The sequence below is a fragment of the Podarcis bocagei genome, assembly GCF_964188305.1.
Source record: "Podarcis bocagei genome assembly, chromosome: W".
NCBI classification, from domain to species: domain Eukaryota; kingdom Metazoa; phylum Chordata; class Lepidosauria; order Squamata; family Lacertidae; genus Podarcis; species Podarcis bocagei.
The window spans coordinates 77,560,312-77,579,904 of NC_138131.1; positions in this window are offsets into that span (position 1 = coordinate 77,560,312).

The window sequence follows — 19,593 nt, forward strand, 5'->3', positions numbered from 1 at the left end:
GAAGTGACAGAGTTAGTGAGTCACCGCTACAGCTGGTTCACATGGACGTAATTGGTCCATTTGCTGTAAGCAGGGGTGGATCGCGCTTTTCACTAACAATTGTGGATGATGCCACACGTTACTCTTGGGTTTTTCCCATGAAGAATAAGGGTGACGTGTTCACTAAGTTTAAAGGCTGGGTGGCATCTGTGGAAAGATTTCTGTCCATTAAACTCAAAAGGATTCAGACGGACAGAGGTGGCGAATTTATGTCAAATGCCTTTAGAGATTGGTTACAAAAGCGTGGCATTGGGCATAGAAAAACGAACGTTTTTTCCCCAGAGGAGAATGGCGTTGCAGAGCGAAAAAACAGATCTTTACAAGATATGATGTTTGCCATGCTTGATGATGCTGATTTGCCCATGTCTTATTGGGGGGAGAGCATGCTCACCGCGTGTTATCTCCAAAATAGGCTCTTTCATCAAACAATAGGTACAACCCCGTACTTTAAATTGTTTCAGAAAAAACCTAAAATTGACCATTTGCATGTGTTTGGATCAAAAGCCTGGGTATTAATTCCGAAACAAATGAGAAAGAAGGGAGATCCTAAGACCAAACAGTTAGTGTTTGTGGGTTACCAGGAGCTGGGAAAAGGTTTTCGCTTTGCTGAAGGGACAAATGGCATTGTGATCTCCAGGAATGCCAGTTTTTGTGAACATAGTGGCTGGGAGAGACTACATGCCAATACTGAGGTTTGGTTTGAACCTTCCCAGGAGCTTCATGACTCTGAAGGTAAACACAGAGAATCAGAGTCTGAGGGGGAGGAAAGTTCAGATAAGAGCTCTCAAGAAAGTGGAAGACCAGTTGCTAAGCAACAAAAGAGAGGTCGCAGTTCTGAGGAGGAAAGTGGGTCAGAAGAAAAATTTTCTCCCAGAAGATCTAAAAGACAAAACAAAGGAGTGCCTCCGGTGCGTTTTTCCCCAGATACTGCAAATGTGTTTAGTGTAAGTGCAGAACCCAAGAGTTTTCAGGAGGTGTTAAAGTTACCAAAAGAGGAGGCAGAGCGCTGGAAACAGGCAATGGAGGAAGAGATGTCCTCTCTGAATGAGCACAAGGTTTTTACACCAGTAGCAGCGCCTGAGGGGGCAAAGATTGTAGGCTTCAGGTGGGTGTACAAAAGACTTAGGCCCGGTTAGGACATATCTAGGGTTGGAAGTGTGCTGGGCCCAAGATGGCAGCTGCCTAATTAGTCAGCAGAACAAAGTTAAACAACTACTGACTACATACAGGATGCAGGATTGCAAAGGGGCAGCGGTGCCTATGGATCCAGGTTTCATAAAAACACTTCATACAGATGAGAGTCCTGAATTTGAACATCCTGATGTATATCACTCTGTAATTGGAAGTTTACTGTATATAGCACAGTGGTCCAGACCTGATATTAGCTATGCAGTAGGCATATTAAGTAGATTGGTCTCAAGGCCCACACTAAATGCCTGGAAAGGGGTAAAACAAGTTCTGAGGTATCTCAAACAGACAATTGGCTATATGTTACAATTAAATTCTTCCGAGGACGAAATGTTGAGTTGCTACTGTGATAGTGACTGGGGAAATTTGCCAGATAGAAAATCTGTCACAGGACTAGTCATAATGGTCGGTGGAGCTTTAATCAGCTGGCGGTCACGCAAGCAAGACGTTGTAAGTGTGTCATCAACGGAATCTGAGTACGCCGCATTGAGTGAATTGTGCAACGAGGTGATTTATTTCAAGCATTTGTTAGCAGATTTAAATGTAAATTGTGGAGAACCAGTACAAGTTTACATTGATAATCAAGCTTGTATAACCTTAAGTAAAACAGAGGGTTTCAAATCGCGTTCCAAACATATCTCTGTAAAATACCAAAATGTACGTTGCTGTGTACAAGATAATGTAATCACCTGTACTTATGTATCAAGTGAAGAAAATGTAGCAGATGTATTAACTAAACCATTGGCAAAGATAAAGAACAAGCGAATGTGCAAGGGTTTAGGTTTGCTGGAAAAATAATCTCGTACATAGGTGTATTTGGTGTTAATTGTTCAGCAGAATCTGTGAGGGGGTGTTCAGTTTCTGTTAATTGGTTCTCGTGGGAAACTTGCAGATTCTAGCTTCACCAATTAACTCAAGCTGGTGTCAATTTACTCTTGGCAGAAAGCCCAGGTCTGCTTGACCTAGAAACTACTCACTCTGATTGGTTAACGACCAGCACTCAACTCTGTTATCTAGGGATTGCTAGCACAGTTTGGGGTGAGGTGTGTTAGGAGTTAGAAGTGCTGTGTATGGTTTTGAGAGAGAGAAAGAGAGGATTTATTTTGCTTTTATTTGTATGCAGAAACTCTGCTGGTTTTATTTTTTCTTTTTTTAATAAATCCTGTAAATAGTTATTCTGAGTCTAGCTGACTAGTCATTACCGCCGCAACTAGCTTCCTCGCTGTGCAGGAAAACTCTGCTACGTTTGGGCTAAAGCCAGTAGGGCTATGCCTGACACTTCAAAGTTCCATGAATTAAAACAATTTCTTGATCCAATTTTCCGTTTCTACTCACGGGTACTTGTTTTAAGTCCAATTGTCCACAGGAAAAAGTCAGCGCTCTCTGGTAATGGCTGTGCGGCTCCTGTATGCTAATTTTGAGCAGCTCCTGCAGCCAAGCTGGTGCAAAACATATTGCTCTGCTTTCCTTTGGACCACACCAGCGAGGCTGAGCGGGGGATCTTGTCATCTGGGCATCTCAGGACCACCATACACACTGCCCAGGCTTGCACCTCAGGAAGGTCTCTTCGTTGTTGCCAATGCAGCAGTTTGACCTCACCTCTGGAGGCACACCCCATTGTCTCTCAAGACAGAAGGAAGTTAGCCAGAGGCCTCTGCACTATCCCTCAACTACCAGGAAATAGCTTTACAGCCTTGATTCAGGACCTGTTTGCAGAAAGTTCTTGTGGGGAAATGGGAAAATATCATAGTGTGCTTTCTAATAGGAATGGTAATTGCCAGATGCTTAAAAATCTTGGCGTTTGAGTCATTTCCAACTACTGTCTCCACTAAAGAGTATCTGGAACTTAGAAAGCTGTCTTCGTTCCAGCTAGCTCAGTCTTGCTGACACTGACTAGCTGTGACTCTCCAAGACCCCCCAATAAACCTCTGGAGGGTGTCTAGAGGTCTAGGTTCCCGGCGGTGTCAAAGCCGCTCATCCGGTTCGCCAGGTAACCCCTGAAAGGAGGCGAAGAGAGCGACGGAACGAGCAGCGGACAATCGGGCAGCCATTGCGGCGGCTAACTAGCGAAGCCCCGAGCCTGCAGAGAATAGCGCTCCGCTCTCGACACGAAGAAAGCCGGATTTGCTACCAAGAACTTTGAGAGTTAGTGACAAATAATAAGAAAGCTCCCGGCTAAAAAAGAGAAGAATCCGAGTTCAGCGGCTCGTCTGACATCATCGAAAAAGACGCAGCACTGTCTGCAGAGCCAAAAGAGAAAGTAAGTTGCCGCTAGCGGTTACTGTTTCTGTTTCCCCCGAGACTTTTTGGACTTGAGTTTAACTAAGTTAAAAAGTAACTTTCGGTAAAGAAAGAGGAGAAAAGAAGAAATTAAAGGGGGAACAGAGAAGCTTCGTGAGTAAGAGAGACCCAGTAATAACTGTAATTGAGGCTATAGGAGAATAGAGAGGACTATTGGTCACACCTCAGTGAAGAAGCTATTAAGCTAGAAAGAAACTCCGACGCCATATTAACTGGAGGATTAGAAGGACTTCCGACGCCATTCCAGACCACTCTAAAACATCTTTAAATAAAAAGGAAACTATTTGGAGGCCCCCCGGACTCCCCCCTTGCTTAAAACTCTGCTAAGGAACGTTCAATCAGTGTGAACTGAATTTAAAAAACAAACTAAAATGAACAGCTGGAAATAGGCAGTGTGGAAGTTTATTTAAAGACTCTCTTTCCCTAAGGTGGAAGAACCACTCTCTTTGTGATTTAGGTTGGAAGAATTACCCTCTCAGTTTGGTTTGGTTCAAGCCAAACACAAATTTGAAAATTAGGTGGCGGTGACTTAGGTTTGGCGAAATACTTAGGTGACAACTACGCAAGTGAGACACCCCCTCCACTACTGAACTACACTTTTGGGACTAGTATTAATATCAACTTAAAAACTACATTGGAAGATTTAAGCTGACCTACTCCTCAAATCTAGACATCGCCTTTTGGACTACTCAGAAATATAAAGTACAGTTCTACCTGTCTAACGCTTTGGTGGGATTTAGCCCGAATAGTGGCAAGAAGAGTATCTTGACCAGCTTGAACTGGATTAGCCCAGATAGGGGCAAGAAGAACGCGGATTAATAACTACCCCCCCCATATGGGTAGGGGAAGCGACAATATTTAGGACACTGAGAGGAAAGCTTAAGGAAATTGTGTTTTTGTAATTTGTTCTTTTTCTTGCTATACCTTTCCCCCCCCCCCTCTTATATAGGAGATATCTTCTGTTTTTGGGTGGTTAACCTAATAGCGTTTGAGAGTACTTAATAGTGACGCAAATACAAAACTACATAGTGTATACACAGTATATATTGGATATTGAGATACAGAGGAACATGTCGCATACACAGAAAAAAGGGACAGAAGGGGGGACACCAACAGACAGGAGAGCCTCAAAGCAGGAAACAGAATTTAGAATAGAAATATTGAAGATGTTTGCAGAAATAAAACAAAGTGAAAAGAATCTGGAGACAAAGTTAGAACAGGTAGACAATAAAATAGGGAAAATGGATAAAAAGATCGAGGAGACAGTCAGTGAACTGAAAGGACAGATTAAGGAGGTTTCTAGGAGAGTGGATGAGGGATTTAAGAAGACAAAGCAGGAAATGAAAGAGATGAAGCGAGAAGAGGAGAAGATGAGAAATGAGATTGCAGATTTAAATAAAATACAAGAGGAAATAAAAGACTCTATCGCAATGAACGAACTGAAACAGAGAGAAGTTAATTTAAGGTTGAGGCAAGTACCGGAAATGCAAAACGAGAATATAAGAGAAAGACTAATAAAGGAAATTGCGCAGTGGATGGAGATATCGGAAGAAGAATTGGCAAAGACAATACATAATGCATACAGAATCAAAATCAGATCAAGTAGGGTAAAGAAATTCCCAGGTGATTGTCTAATTACCTTTAAAGATAGAGAGATGAGAAACTTGATTTTGCAAAGGAACAGAGAGAAGAGACTTTACATTGATGGGAATTACATAATTATATTTAAAGATATTCCAATAAGGTTGTTGAAACGAAGAGAAGCCTACAAGCCACTGGTACAATTACTCAAGAAAAACAAGATTGATTTCAGATGGGAATTTCCGGAAGGTGTCTCATTCTTCTACAAAGGAGTAAAAAGAAGATTGCTAAGTCCTGAGGAAATTGGAAAATTCACAAGAAGATATAAAGAATTACAACAAGGGGAGGAAGAGAGCAAAGGAGCAGAAGGAGGAACAAGAAGGAGGGAAGAATTTGAATTAGGTGAAGAAGAAGAGCAGACTGAAAGAGAGTCGGAAGAGGAGGGAGAAGAAGAAGAAGGAGAAGAGACAGAAAGGTTTTAAGTCTAAATCTTTAAATCTAGATAGTGGTAAGGAGAATGACGCTAAAATTATGGAACTGGAACATCAATGGAATGAACGATAAGAAGAAACGGAACGGAATTGAACATATTCTAAAGAAGAAGAATCTGGACATCATATGCCTTCAAGAAACGCACGTGGCCAAAAAACATAGGAAAATCCTTATTAATAAAAGGTTAGGGAATGAATTTATATCTTCGGACAAAAAGAAAAAAAGAGGCGTTGTCCTATATATTAAAAACAAAATTGAGTCCCGTCAATTATTTAAAGATGAAGAAGGAAGAATAATAGCGGCCCAAATTAAATGGCAAGGCGAAGAATTGATAATTATCAGAATTTATGCTCCAAATGGGAATAAGACAGAATTTTTTAGACTACTGGAAGAAAAACTATTTGAATACTTGGATAAAAAAATTATAATAATGGGAGACATGAACGGTGTGGTATCAACAGAAATGGATAGATTAAGGAAAGCAAAGAGTAGGCATGCATATTTGTGGTATGACAAGGCGAAAGTTCATAAATTGTTTAAAAACCATATTGTCAGAAAATCAATTTTTGCCGTCTGGATGAAGTACAAGGATTTATTAGAAGGTAAGACCCCGAGGTGGCTATCACCGATGGAGGCCAAGGTTCTCAAAAAAAGGCCCAATATGGAGGCCTACTGGCCAAAATATTGGGAATTAATTGAAAGAACTGGAGACAACTGGAAGCTACAGAGCCAGGATAAACTAAAAAGTAAGGTGCGAGATTGGTTACATTATGCTCAAATTCAAGAGGTTTTTAAAATGGATAAAAAAGTTGGTTTCCAGGTGGAAAAATCGAAACTGGAGACGGAACTATTAGAACCAAAAACTAAGGTACTTTCGAGAATGTATAACTTGCTGCTTAAATGGAATACACAGGACGAGACAGTTAAATCTGCTATGATAAAATGGGCACAGGATGTTGGACATAACATTATGTCTGAGGACTGGGAAAGGTTGTGGAACACCGGTATGAAGTTTACGGCATGTAGTGCCTTGAAAGAGAACATTATGAAAATGGTATACCGGTGGTACATGACCCCAGTCAAGCTAGCTAAGATATACCACCTGTCTGATAACAAATGTTGGAAATGTAAGGAGGCAGAAGGGACATTCTTTCACCTCTGGTGGACCTGCCCGAAAGTGAAGGCCTTCTGGGAAATGATATATAATGAATTGAAAAAGGTATTTAAATATACCTTCCCCAAGAAACCGGAGGCCTTCCTTCTGGGCATGGTGGACCGGAAGGTGTTAAAGAAAGACAGAACTTTGTTTATGTATGCAACCACAGCAGCAAGAATTCTTATCGCAAAGTACTGGAAGACACAAGATTTACCCACACTGGAGGACTGGCAGACGCAGATGATGGACTACATGGAATTGGCAGAAATGACTGGCAGAATTCGAGATCTGAGCGAAGAAACAATTGAGGAGGACTGGAAAAAATTCAAGGACTATTTGCAAAAATATTATAAGTTGTTTGAATGTTAAGATGGTGCACGACTAAGAAACGTTATGCTTCCGCAACTTGATTAGGTAAATGACAAAGTAAGTTATGAAAAAAAAAAGGAGACAAACTTGAAACAAATATATTATGTTTATTTTAAAGGTATCAAATTGAATTACAAGTTTTTGAAATTGGCAACATAATAAATTGAAAGGTACAGTAAGCGGTGAAATAAGATGATAAATTGCTGATATTGTTAGTTTAAAGAACGCAATGTTGGGAGGATGTGAGGAGGTCCAGTGGAAAGTAACTTATAGAAGGATGATCTGAAACATAATTAACTTGTTTTTTTCTTTTTTCTTTTTCTTTATTTTTTTTTTAAAAAACTGTTTCTTGTTTCTTGCTTTGTAACTGAATCTGTGAACCTATGAAAAGAAATGCAATAAAAAATTTTATATATAAAAAAAAGGAAAGCAAAGAGTAAAGAAGGGAAGCTGCCTAAGACTTTTTTTACGATGATCAAGAACTGTAACCTAATTGATATCTGGAGATTCAGGCACCCTCTAGAAAAACAATTTACGTATCACTCGGAACCAAACCAATCAATGTCAAGAATAGACCAAATATGGGTCTCGAGTGAACTCATACCAAGAATCCAAAAAATTGAAATACAGGCTAAAGTTATCTCAGACCACAACCCGATCAAGATGGAGTTAAAAGGATTTGAAGAGCGAACTTTCAGATGGAGATTGAACGATAACTTATGGGCCGACCAAAAATTTGCTGAAAAAATACAGAAAAAACTGGTAGAATACTTTCAGGATAACTTAGATAAAGGGACAAAACTGAGTACTGTATGGGATGCAAGTAAGGCAGTGGTGAGGGGCCTATGTATCCAACAAAACGCATGGAAAAGAAAGAATAAAGAAAAAAAGACAAGAGAGATTTTGAGACAGATTACGGATAACGAACAAAAGCTGATTAAAAAACCCAATAATGAGAAGATAAAGCAGGAAATAAAGGCTCTACAAACCCAATTTGCTATGTTAATAAATAAAGAGGTCGAATGGAATATAAAAATGTTAAGACAAAAAAATTTCGAGTTTGCAAATAAATCTGGAAAATGGCTTGCCTGGCAGGTAAAAAGAAGAAAAGAACAAAAACTGATTAACAAAATTGAATTAAATGGAGAAGAAATTACCGACCCGAAAGAAATCAGGAAAGGGTTTGTGGACTACTATAAACAACTATACAGGAAAAGTGAAAGGAACAACAAAGAAAAAATAGAAAGATATCTGGAAGGAAAGATGTTGAGGAAGATTCCGATAGATCAAAAAGAACAGTTAAATGCCTTAATATGTAGAGAAGAGGTAGAAGAAGTGATAAAAGAATTAAAAAGAGGGAAGGCACCGGGCCCTGATGGGTTTACATCAAGTTATTACAAAGAAATGAAAGATACGTTGATAGCCCCGCTGATTGAAGTAATGAATAACATATTAAAAGAGAGGGATATTCCAGATACATGGAAAGAGGCATTTATTACAATAATCCCAAAACAAGACTCGGACCCAACTCAAATTAAGAACTACAGACCCATTTCTTTATTAAATACGGATTATAAGATCTTTGCTGGTGTTTTAGCTAAAAGAATAAAAAAGATACTATCAAAAATCATACATAAAGACCAAGCTGGTTTTCTGCCGGGAAGACAAATAAGTGATAACACAAGAAATATAGTTAATATCATCGAATTCCTATCCAGTAGGTGCGACAAACCAGCATGTCTAATTTTTGTAGACGCGGAAAAAGCGTTCGATAATGTGGTCTGGGATTTTATGATGAAAAACTTAGAGGTTATGGAGGTGGGCCAGGAATTTTTGAATGGCATAAGGGCAATCTACACAGAACAAAAAGCAAGACTGATAGTCAATAATGTTATATCTGAAGATATCAAAATAGCTAAGGGAACAAGACAGGGGTGCCCGCTTTCGCCACTGTTATTTATAGTGATTCTGGAAACCCTATTAAATGCAATAAGACAAAACAAACAAATTAAAGGGGTGACATTAGGTGCCAATGAATATAAAGTCAAAGCTTATGCAGATGATGTGGTCCTGACGGTGGAAGAGCCGATAGAAAGTACAAAGGAGATTTTGGACGAGATGGGGAAATTTGGTAATATAGCAGGATTTAAATTGAACAAAGGGAAAACAAAAATGATTGTTAAAAATTTGGATCAGGATAAGATTGAATTATTGCAGCAAAGAACAGGGATTGAGGTAGTTAGAAAGGTTAAGTACTTGGGAATATGGCTTTCTGTAAAGAATATTGATTTATATCAAAACAACTACACCCCAGTTTGGAATAGAATAAAAAAAGATTTGGAGACCTGGGCCAAAATGAAATTATCATTCTGGGGACGAATATCAATGGTTAAGATGATGGTGCTTCCTAAGTTGTTATTTTTGTTTCAAACTATACCCATAATAAAAGGTACAAAAGATTTTAGAGACTGGCAAAAGGTGATCTCAAGATATGTCTGGGAAGGGAAGAAGCCCAGAATTAAATTAAAATTATTGACAGAAATAAAAGAAAGAGGTGGCTTCTCCCTACCAGACATGAGACTGTATTACGAGGCAGCATGTTTGTGCTGGTTAAAAGAGTGGGTAAAGCTGGAAAACAAAGAACTTCTAGATTTGGAAGGATATAATAACAGATTTGGGTGGCACGCGTACCTATGGTGCGACAAAAAGAGGGTCCACAAGGGGTTTGGTGACCATGTTTTCAGAGGCGCGTTAATAGAGGTCTGGGATAGATATAAAAACATACTAGAACCAAAAACCCCCCACTGGCTATCCCCGTTAGAGATAATGGGGGTAAAGAAAATCAATATGAGAGGAAAGTGGGGAAAATACGAAGAAATGGTGACCAACGAAGGAGGAAAGTGGAAAATAAAATCATATGACCAAGTCAAAGTTTTTACATACGATTGGCTGCACTATTTTCAGATTAATGAAATGTTTAAAAAAGAGGTGAAGGAAAGGGGTTATGAGGAAAAAGAATCTAGATACCAAAAAGAGATAATAAACAATGAACATAAAAATCTGTCAAAAATGTATAAAATACTGCTGGAATGGAATACGAAGGACGAAGAAGTGAAATCAGTGATGGTTCAGTGGGCGAGGGACTTTGGATGCAGTATCCAATTGGAAGACTGGGATAGGTTATGGAAGGTGAATATAAAATTTACGGCGTGTACCCTATTGAAAGAAAACATGATGAAGATGCTTTACAGGTGGTATATGACACCAGTGAAGCTGGCAAAGATGTATAAGGTAGACAATAAATGTTGGAAGTGTAGACAGAAAGAAGGGACATTCTACCATCAATGGTGGGAATGTAAAAAAAATAAAAGGTTTTGGGAGGAGATTTACAACGAAATGAAAAAGATGCTGAGATACACCTTCGCTAAAAAACCAGAAATCTTCCTATTGGGTATTGTAAGAAAGGATATTGAAAGAAAAGATCACAAGCTTTTCCAGTATGCGGTAACGGCTGCTAGAATTGTGTTAGCTCAGAGATGGAAGCAGGAGGAAATCCCAACCGTGGAAGAGTGGAGAGAAAAATTGACAGAATATGTAGAACTTGACAGGTTAACAGGGAAAATTAGATATACTAAAGACCAAAAGTTTATTCAAGACTGGGGGAAATTTGTGGGTTATCTGGAAAATAACTGTGATGTAAATACAACGCTAATGGGTTTTAAAGAGGCACTGTAAAGATTCAATAAGTATTGTCTATTAGAAATAATGAAAGAAGGGAGGAAAAATGGCAATATGTAAGAATGGAATGTGTAAGAAAGGATAACTACGAATGATTGTCAGTAACGTTGAAGGAAGTCAAAAATGGACAAGAACGTTGTAACATGGATAAAATGTATAATTGGTTGGAAACCAATAAAATTTTAAAATGCAAAAAAAAAAAAAAAAAAATCTTGGTGTTTGAGTCATTTCCAACTACTGTCTCCACTAAAGAGTATCTGGAACTTAGAAAGCTGTCTTCGTTCCAGCTAGCTCAGTCTTGCTGACACTGACTAGCTGTGACTCTCCAAGATTTCAGGCAGGGACTCTCTCCCAGCCCTTCCTAGAGATACCAAGGATTGAACCTGGGAACTTCTGCATGTGGAGCCTGTGCTCTACCACATGACACAACTATGATGTACAATCTACTCTAACCAAAGCCCTTTAGTTCCCTTACATACACCCAGAACAAAATCATGGAACAAATGTTCCATGAGGCCTCACCGGGGATGTAACGTTGAGTGGCAGCAGAGCAGTTAACATCTGGTCCTGGATATGCTTTTCTTGAAGAGTGTAGCACTGGAAACTCCCCATCCATACCCTGAAGGCATTTCTGGCACTCCACAGAGCATTGATAATTTTGGGCTTTATTGGATTCTGGAGTATCATGGATCCAACTGATGCAGTGACAAAAGTTGGGCATCCTTCATATCCTGCTGCTAACTGAATTGATTTGTAGGTTTTTAAGATGCTTACCTCTTTATTTGTTGTTGTTGTTGTTTAGTCGTTTAGTCGTGTCCGACTCTTCGTGACCCCATGGACCAGAGCACGCCAGGCACTCCTGTCTTCCACTGCCTCCTGCAGTTTGGTCAGACTCATGTTTGTAGCTTCGAGAACAGTGTCCAACCATCTCGTCCTCTGTCGTCCCCTTCTCCTTGTGCCCTCCATCTTTCCCAACATCAGGGTCTTTTCCAGGGAGTCTTCTCTTCTCATGAGGTGGCCAAAGTCTTGGAGCCTCAGCTTCACGATCTGTCCTTCCAGTGAGCACTCAGGGCTGATTTCCTTAAGAATGGATACGTTTGATCTTCTTGCAGTCCATGGGACTCTCAAGAGTCTCCTCCAGCACCTCTTTATTACACTGAGGTAATTACATCATAAATGCAATTGACGGTAGCAAAACAGTCCCCTTTTCATTTTGGCACAGTTGTTTGCTATTACACTTCCTTATTAAGAAGCTGCCATTTGTTATCCGGGGGTGGAGGGATTTTCAGAGGAGAGGAATTCACCAGCTCATCTTTAATATTGGGGGAATCGTTCACAGCCCCTAATTTATGTTGACTTTTTAGCATATGGTATTGCAATTAAGTCAGATTAATGAAGGGTAAATTCCAGCTTCTCTATTAAAAAAAATAAGCCTTGTAAAGAACGTAATTAGCATGTTTGTTTGTTTAGCTGCTAATGGCTTAATTGCATCCTATCTTGCTATTCACAAATAGGGATCATGAAATGAGCATGAAAAGCAAAGTGTAGCATTCATACTAGCAGAAGAAGAAGGACGTGGAGGGTCAGCCATGGAGGGGAACTGTTGTTAAAACTTTTGAAAGCCATCTGAACTTTTTTTATGATGTTTATTGAGAATTTTAAAATTACAAAAAAAAACAAAGAAAAAAAGAGGGGGAAGAACAAGAAAAAAAAACAAATAACAATTAAACAATACAAATCGATAAAAGTCAAAAGCAAAAAGCAAAAACAAAACACATAGCACATCAAAATCAGAAAGCAAAAATAATGAAAGATTTTTTAGCGAAATTCCAGATCATGGGCATACAAGAGACCTGGTGCTTAGACTCTTCATCCCCCCCATCCCTACTGGGCTATGACGCCTTTGTGATTCCTGCGACCAAAACACATTTGTATGGGCGCCCTAGGGGAGGCCTGGTAACATTTGTTTCGCAGGAGCTACATCTTAATACCTCTCCTCTCTTTTGGTTAGAGAGTAATTGCATTCAAACTCTTCACATCACTAATAGCTCGGCTGGGGACTTCATATGTGTAAACTTGTACAATCCATCTGTCTATCCCTCTTCTCATTCAAATCAGTTTTGGGAGGATTTAAGATTTATCCTTGATAAATCTGTGGCTGAATTTCCAAAGTCAGAGATTCTTATAATGGGGGACTTTAATGCCAGAATCGGAGCAGATATAAGCTCATTTACCGATAAGTCGCAATTATTCATAGAAGAGGAGTGGTTTCCTACGTGGAATTCACATGACAAAATCATTAATAGGGCTGGCATCATACTGCTGGAGCTTACCATAAACTGCGGGCTGCATAGCTTGCATGGCACACCCAAAGACTGGTCCGGGGGATACTTTACTTTTCTAGGATCTAGAGGGGCAAGCGTTATAGATTACATCTGGTCCTCCTCGGCATTTAATGATAAGGTATATTGTTTCAATGTGTTCAACAGAACCGAAAGCGACCACCTTCCAATCGCCATCTCCTTCCACCACTCACTGCTGGGGCTTCCCAGCTCACCCCACCTCCAGGATTCACTGATCTTAGCCCCCGGACGTAAGAAGTGGGATATCTATTTGGAGCAAGAAATAAAAGTCCTTCTAAATTCCCCAGAGATCCTAGCCCTGAAAGCTCAGCTGTTAACAATGAATGTGAATCATTTCTCAAGTTTCCAGCAAATTCTGGCCTACTTGCTCCCTTCACTTACAAAACCTTCCCGTGCGATTCTAACCTGGAAGAATCAAACTTGGTTCGACCAAGAATGCAAACAGTGCAGAAGTAGGCTTAGATTTCTTCAGTCTGATATGAAATCAGACAGCACCCAGAGCAAAACCAGGGAGTTAGCTCAATTCCGTTCATACTACAAGAAGCTGCTCCAACATAAGAAATTGCTCTTTGTGAAAGATCGCTGGACGGCACTGTCAGTGGCCATTAAAACCCGTGACGACAAAAAATTCTGGAATTTAATTAATGCAGGTTTAAGACCCCCCCCTCATTCATCGTTAATAACATCTCAGCAGCCAGTTGGCACTCTCACTTTGCTCAGTTGTATTCCGCCCCAGATTCCGACGTAAACGTAGTCCCCACTCTCCCAGCATCTGCCTTGCCCACCTGGGAGCCAGTCTCCCCAGAGAGATGTATACAACTAATTAGCATGCTATCAGGGGATAAATCCCCGGGGGAGGATATGATTCCTCCTGAGGTATTCTTATCGAACCAGACGTGGTGGGCCCCTATTTTAGCATCTCTCTTTACCACTATTAATGCCACCCTTAAGATTCCACCTAACTGGAAACAGAGCATAGTCATCCCAATACATAAAAAGGGGGATCCACAAGTTCCGCGTAACTATCGACCTATCAGCCTGCTGGACATACCATACAAGGTTTACTCTAGATTCTTGCTAGAGAAATTATTCGAGTGGGCAGAAGAAACAAAGCTATTCCACCCGGAACAGGCTGGCTTCCGTAAAGGTCACAGCACATCCAGCCAATGTCTCGTTCTATCTACCCTGATTGATAAATACCTAAACAGGTTCAACTGCAAGCTACACGCGACTTTTGTGGACCTGACCTCCGCTTTTGACTCCATTCCCAGAGATAGGCTATGGCAGAAGCTTAGTTACACCAACATAGATAAGAGACTCCTCCTCCTTCTTATGGAAATTCATAATGACATATCGGCCAGAGTAAAATTCGGCCCTCTGGGAGCTCTTTCTGATTCTTTCCCTCTGAATAAAGGGGTCAAACAGGGCTGCCTCTTGGCCCCTTTTCTATTCAATTTCTATATCAACGACATCGTTACAACTATGAAGGCCCTAAATCAATCTGCCCCCTCTTTACAACAGCTTAAGATCCCCATATTACTCTATGCGGACGACATGGTGATATTGTCATTAACCAAGCAGGGCTTAAACAACATGCTCAGAGGGCTCATGACATATTGTGATACCAACTCCCTCAAAATCAATTTCGCCAAAACCAAAATTCTTACTTTTGGTACGAAAACTTGAATTGAATATTGTTCAGCATTCAAGTATTTGGGAATCACTTTTCAGCATGGGCTTAGCTGGTCAGCTCACCTAAATACGACCATCCTGGCTGCCCGTAGAACCATCAAAGCCTTGGAGAAATTCTTCTATGCAAAAGGCGGCCAGTTGGTTCCACCAGTCAGAAAAGCATTTATCAGTAAAGTCCTCCCGATGTTACTGTATGGGGTTGAAATCTGGGGGTGGAATTTAAAAACACTACAACGGCTGGAGATTCTGCAAAACTCTTTTGCACGAAAGATGCTGGGTCTCCCCAAGGGCTCGGTTGCTGCACAGTTAAGAACAGAACTGGGCCTCCCCTCCATTGTTGCGAGAGCCCACATTAGAATTATTAGTTTTTATTGTAAATTAATCAATGCCCCAGGTTCCCTACTAGCCAGGCAAGCCTTTTTAACTTGTTCTCATAGCAACAAATGGTCCAAGGCCATGGAGACTATTACTGCACGCTACTCCCTCCCAGATCTAGACACGCTGTCATCTTGGCACCAACATAAAATCCGGGCCTGGATTCTTACAAGAGACGAGGCCATGGACCGGGCACAGTCCTCCACAGCCCGTCTCTCCATGTGGCTCCCTAAAGTGAAAGTGGTAAGATCACTTGCCAACTACTTGATAGAACTAACGGAGCCCAATTTGAGAAGAGCGTTTACTATGGCCCGTTTCCATTCTATACCCACGGCCTTCCTTCAGGGGATTTACTCTAAGACCCCTATTACTCAGCGTCTATGTTCATGCACAATGAATGAAGTAGAGGACTTTATACATTTCTTTTTCTACTGCCCTATTTATGAGCCAATAAGATCTAAGCTCCTCCTCTTGATCCCGTCCACTATTACGTCTAAGGAAGACTGTTTGAAATCGCTTCTTGTGGACGCAAATCCCCAAATTTCACGTGGGGTGGCAATCTTCATAGTGCAGGCTCTGAAACTCAGGGCTACTCTGACAGGGTAGTGTGTCCTAGGCCTGGACCTGTTTTAATTCTTTATATATATCCGCACATTACATTTCTGGCGCTGGCAACTAAATCTTTGCATTATGGTCTTAGGGTAAGTTAAATGTCATTACGCCAGCAATATCGCCTTGAATTTTGCTTGGTTGCTTGTCTCTAGCATTTTTGTACTGTCCTATTTTGCTATGGCTGTATGCTAATGCAATAAAAGTTTTGATTTGATTTGAAAAATAAACCACAAAGATTTAAAAACAGATCCAATATTCCCAAATCCTTAACTGTCATTACCTTATTTCATCTACCTCCTCACACCTCCCTTTTTTGTATTCTAGTTGTTGATTGTCACAGCAAATCCTTTCCATTTTTCATAATATTCTGTCATTAAATAGCCTTAATCTATTTTAACCTTATCTTACCATAAAAAACCCTAAAACTTAAATCTTATTTATACCAATTTCTCATAACCATAGCATATTCTTACATAGTTCTTTTTAACATTTCTGCTAAAGCCAAATAATTTCGTTCCAACATTTTTCTAATACTCATTAATTTTAGAAAACATTCCTAAATAGAATTTTTTAAAACTTTCTTCCAATCTTCATCCAACGTCTCTTCCTCCTGGTCTCGGGTTTTGTCAGTCCTTTCTATCCCATCCATCTAGTTCATTAACCTGGTAACCTTATGTCCGAGGCCCTTAAGTCTCTTCCATGTCCCTTCCACAGATCTTCTTCATATTCTTCTTCATATTCTTGTAGTTTATCATATACAGCAGTAAACATACAAGCTATCTACAAGTTACTATTTACAACATGACTTCTTCACTCTCAGCAACGCCTCAGCACTAACCAAACCACTTACTCCTCAACACTAGTGTCATAGGTCATGCTGCCTATATGAGGGACCTCAGCCAATCACTGAGCTGTTGCTGGGTCTTCTTATCTCTAGGCAGATTCCTTTCATGCTCTGTCTTCCCAGGCTGTGGAGACACTAATTGCTAACTTGCAAAGCTGCAAGCAAACCATGAATTCCAGCACCCCCTCACAGCTTGCATAGTGCAATTAGTTTCTGAGCACATACAAAGTATTTTCACCAACTTTGTTTTGCAAACCCATGCATTCACACAGCATTTTGTTTTTCACAAATGACAATGGCTTTGTCATTATATCTGACATTCTTGGCACTTTCAACATATTCACATGCAATGACAGTCCTGTGTACATTAGTTCTGACATTCTAGTATTTTACTTCCACGTGTTTTGATTTCCCCTTGAACTGCTCAGTTTTACTTAGTGTTATACAGGCTTGGTTGTCCACAAAATCTTTTCCTGGAAAATCTCATTCAGTGCCAAAATCCAACAGTAACTGCTTAAAAAATATTAGCTCATTGCAGAGCTCGCTCAAAGCAGCGTATTCCGCTTCCGTGGAAGACACACTAACTATGCTTTGTTTCCTGGATTTCCATCCAATCAGTGATCCACCGAACATGATCACCAGCCCAGTTACAGACTTTCTGTCTGGCAGATTTTCCCAGTCGCTATCTGAGTAGCACTCAAGCATTTCTTCTCCTGCTGAGCTCAATTTCAGAGCAGTTTGCTTTAAGTACCTCAGTATCCTTTTTACTCACAGTGGGTTTGGATACCTGTCTGCTTAAAATCCTCACTGCATAGCAGATATCGGGTCTACTCCACTGTGATATGTACATTAGGCTCCCAATGGCTGATTGGTAGAGATCTGGATGCTCAAACTCAGAGCTTTTATCTGATTGCATTCCTTTAACAAAACCTACTTCCATGGGTGTACTTGCCCCATTACAATCTTGCATGTTAAAACGTTGCCAGCAGTTGCTTAATTTTGTTTTTCTGACTGAGCAGAAAACTACCATCACTGGCCTGGGACACTTCCACACCCAAATAGTTTTGTACGTAGCCCAGATCTTTTACTTTGAACTTTTTGGGCAATTGCGTGGAAAACTCCTTGATTTGCCTAGCCTCTTTGGCCACATATAGCAAATCATCCACAAATACCAAATAAAATTCTTGCTTGTTACCAGTGCCACGCATGTACCAACAGTTATCAGCAACACTGCGTTCGAAACCTAGAGAAACAAGAGTCTCATCTAAGCATGTGTTCCACTTGTGTGCTGATTGACGCAAACCATATAGGGCTTTGTGTAATCTGTACACTTTTCCTTATCCTGTTTCAAAACCTGGTGGCTCTGATAAATAAAGTTCTTCATAAGGACTGGCATTCAGATAAGCCATCTGGATGTCAAAATGATTAACTTTAAGATTGCGCTTTGCTGCAATTGCAAGCAACAAACGCATGCTCTCACTTCTAGCTGTGGGTGCAAACACTTCATCAAAATCCAGTCCTGGTCTCTGGGAAAAACTTTGTGCCACTAAATGCACCTTATATTTATAACCACCAGTAGCCAGAGGCTTTATTTTTTAAATCCATCTACATCCCACCACCATGGCACTCTTTGGCGGTGACGTAGATGTAAACACTCCATGCTCACGGAGAGAGTTCATCTCCTCTTCCATGGCACCCTTCCAGAGCAAAAATTTGCTCCTTAGGTAAATCCATTACTGGTTTGTAGCTTTGAGGCTCTATAGCTACATGGAACATGTGAGCTGTACCAGGCATAAAACGATCTGGCGGAATTCCTATGTTCTTCCTCTCTGATCTTCTTGGAGTAAAACTGGCCTCATCTTCACTATCATCCCCCTCAGATTTTCGCCCCCTTAGAGGAGAGTAAGACTCATCCTTTGATGTTGGTGAAAAATGACTGGCATTCTGTTCACTAGCCTCAGGAGATGCAGATTTTACAGCCCTGTCACCTTTTTCTTCAGTGTTTACATTGCCTGGTTCCCTTTTAACACTCAAATGTGAGGAACCACCCTTTGATGCCTGGAACCAAACCTCTGAATTAGCATGTAGCCCACTATTTCCAACCACAAAGCTCCACCCTTTGCCCAAATCCTGGTAACCAACAAACATAAGCTGCTGTGCTTTGGGGTCACCCTTTCTGCACTGTGATCGTGGCACATGAACCCATGCCTTCACACTGAATGTGCGCAAATGATCAGCTTTGGGCTTTTTTCTGAACAGCATAAAATAGGGTGTTGTTCCAATCGTGCTGTGGACCAAGCAGTTCTGAACATAATTGGCTGTCAAGATCGCCTCCCATCAATAGCGTTTGGACAAGCCAGAATCCTCTAGCATTGAGTCCATCATTTCTTGCAGAGACCTTTTCTTTCTCTCTGCCTCTCCATTCTTCTCTGGACTATGAGGGTTTGTCTTTCTGTGCCCAATTCCATTCCTTTGTAACCATGATTGGAATGCACCTGACAGAAATTCGCCTCCACGGTCAGATTGAAACTTTTAAACTTTGTGTGGGAATTGCCTCTCAACATATGCCACCCAGTCTTTAAACTTAGAGGAAAACCTCTGCCTTGTGCTTCATGGGATAAACCCAACTAAACCTTGTGGCATCATCAATTATAGTTAGCACATACTGGGAATTACCCCTGCTGAGTTTAAAAGGACCACACACATCAGCATGAACAAGCTGAAAAGGTTTCTCACTCACCTTCTCACTTCAAGGATAAGACCCTTGGTGGCTCTTGACCTAGAATCATAGAATCATAGAATCATAGAGTTGGAAGAGACCACAAGGGCCATCGAGTCCAACC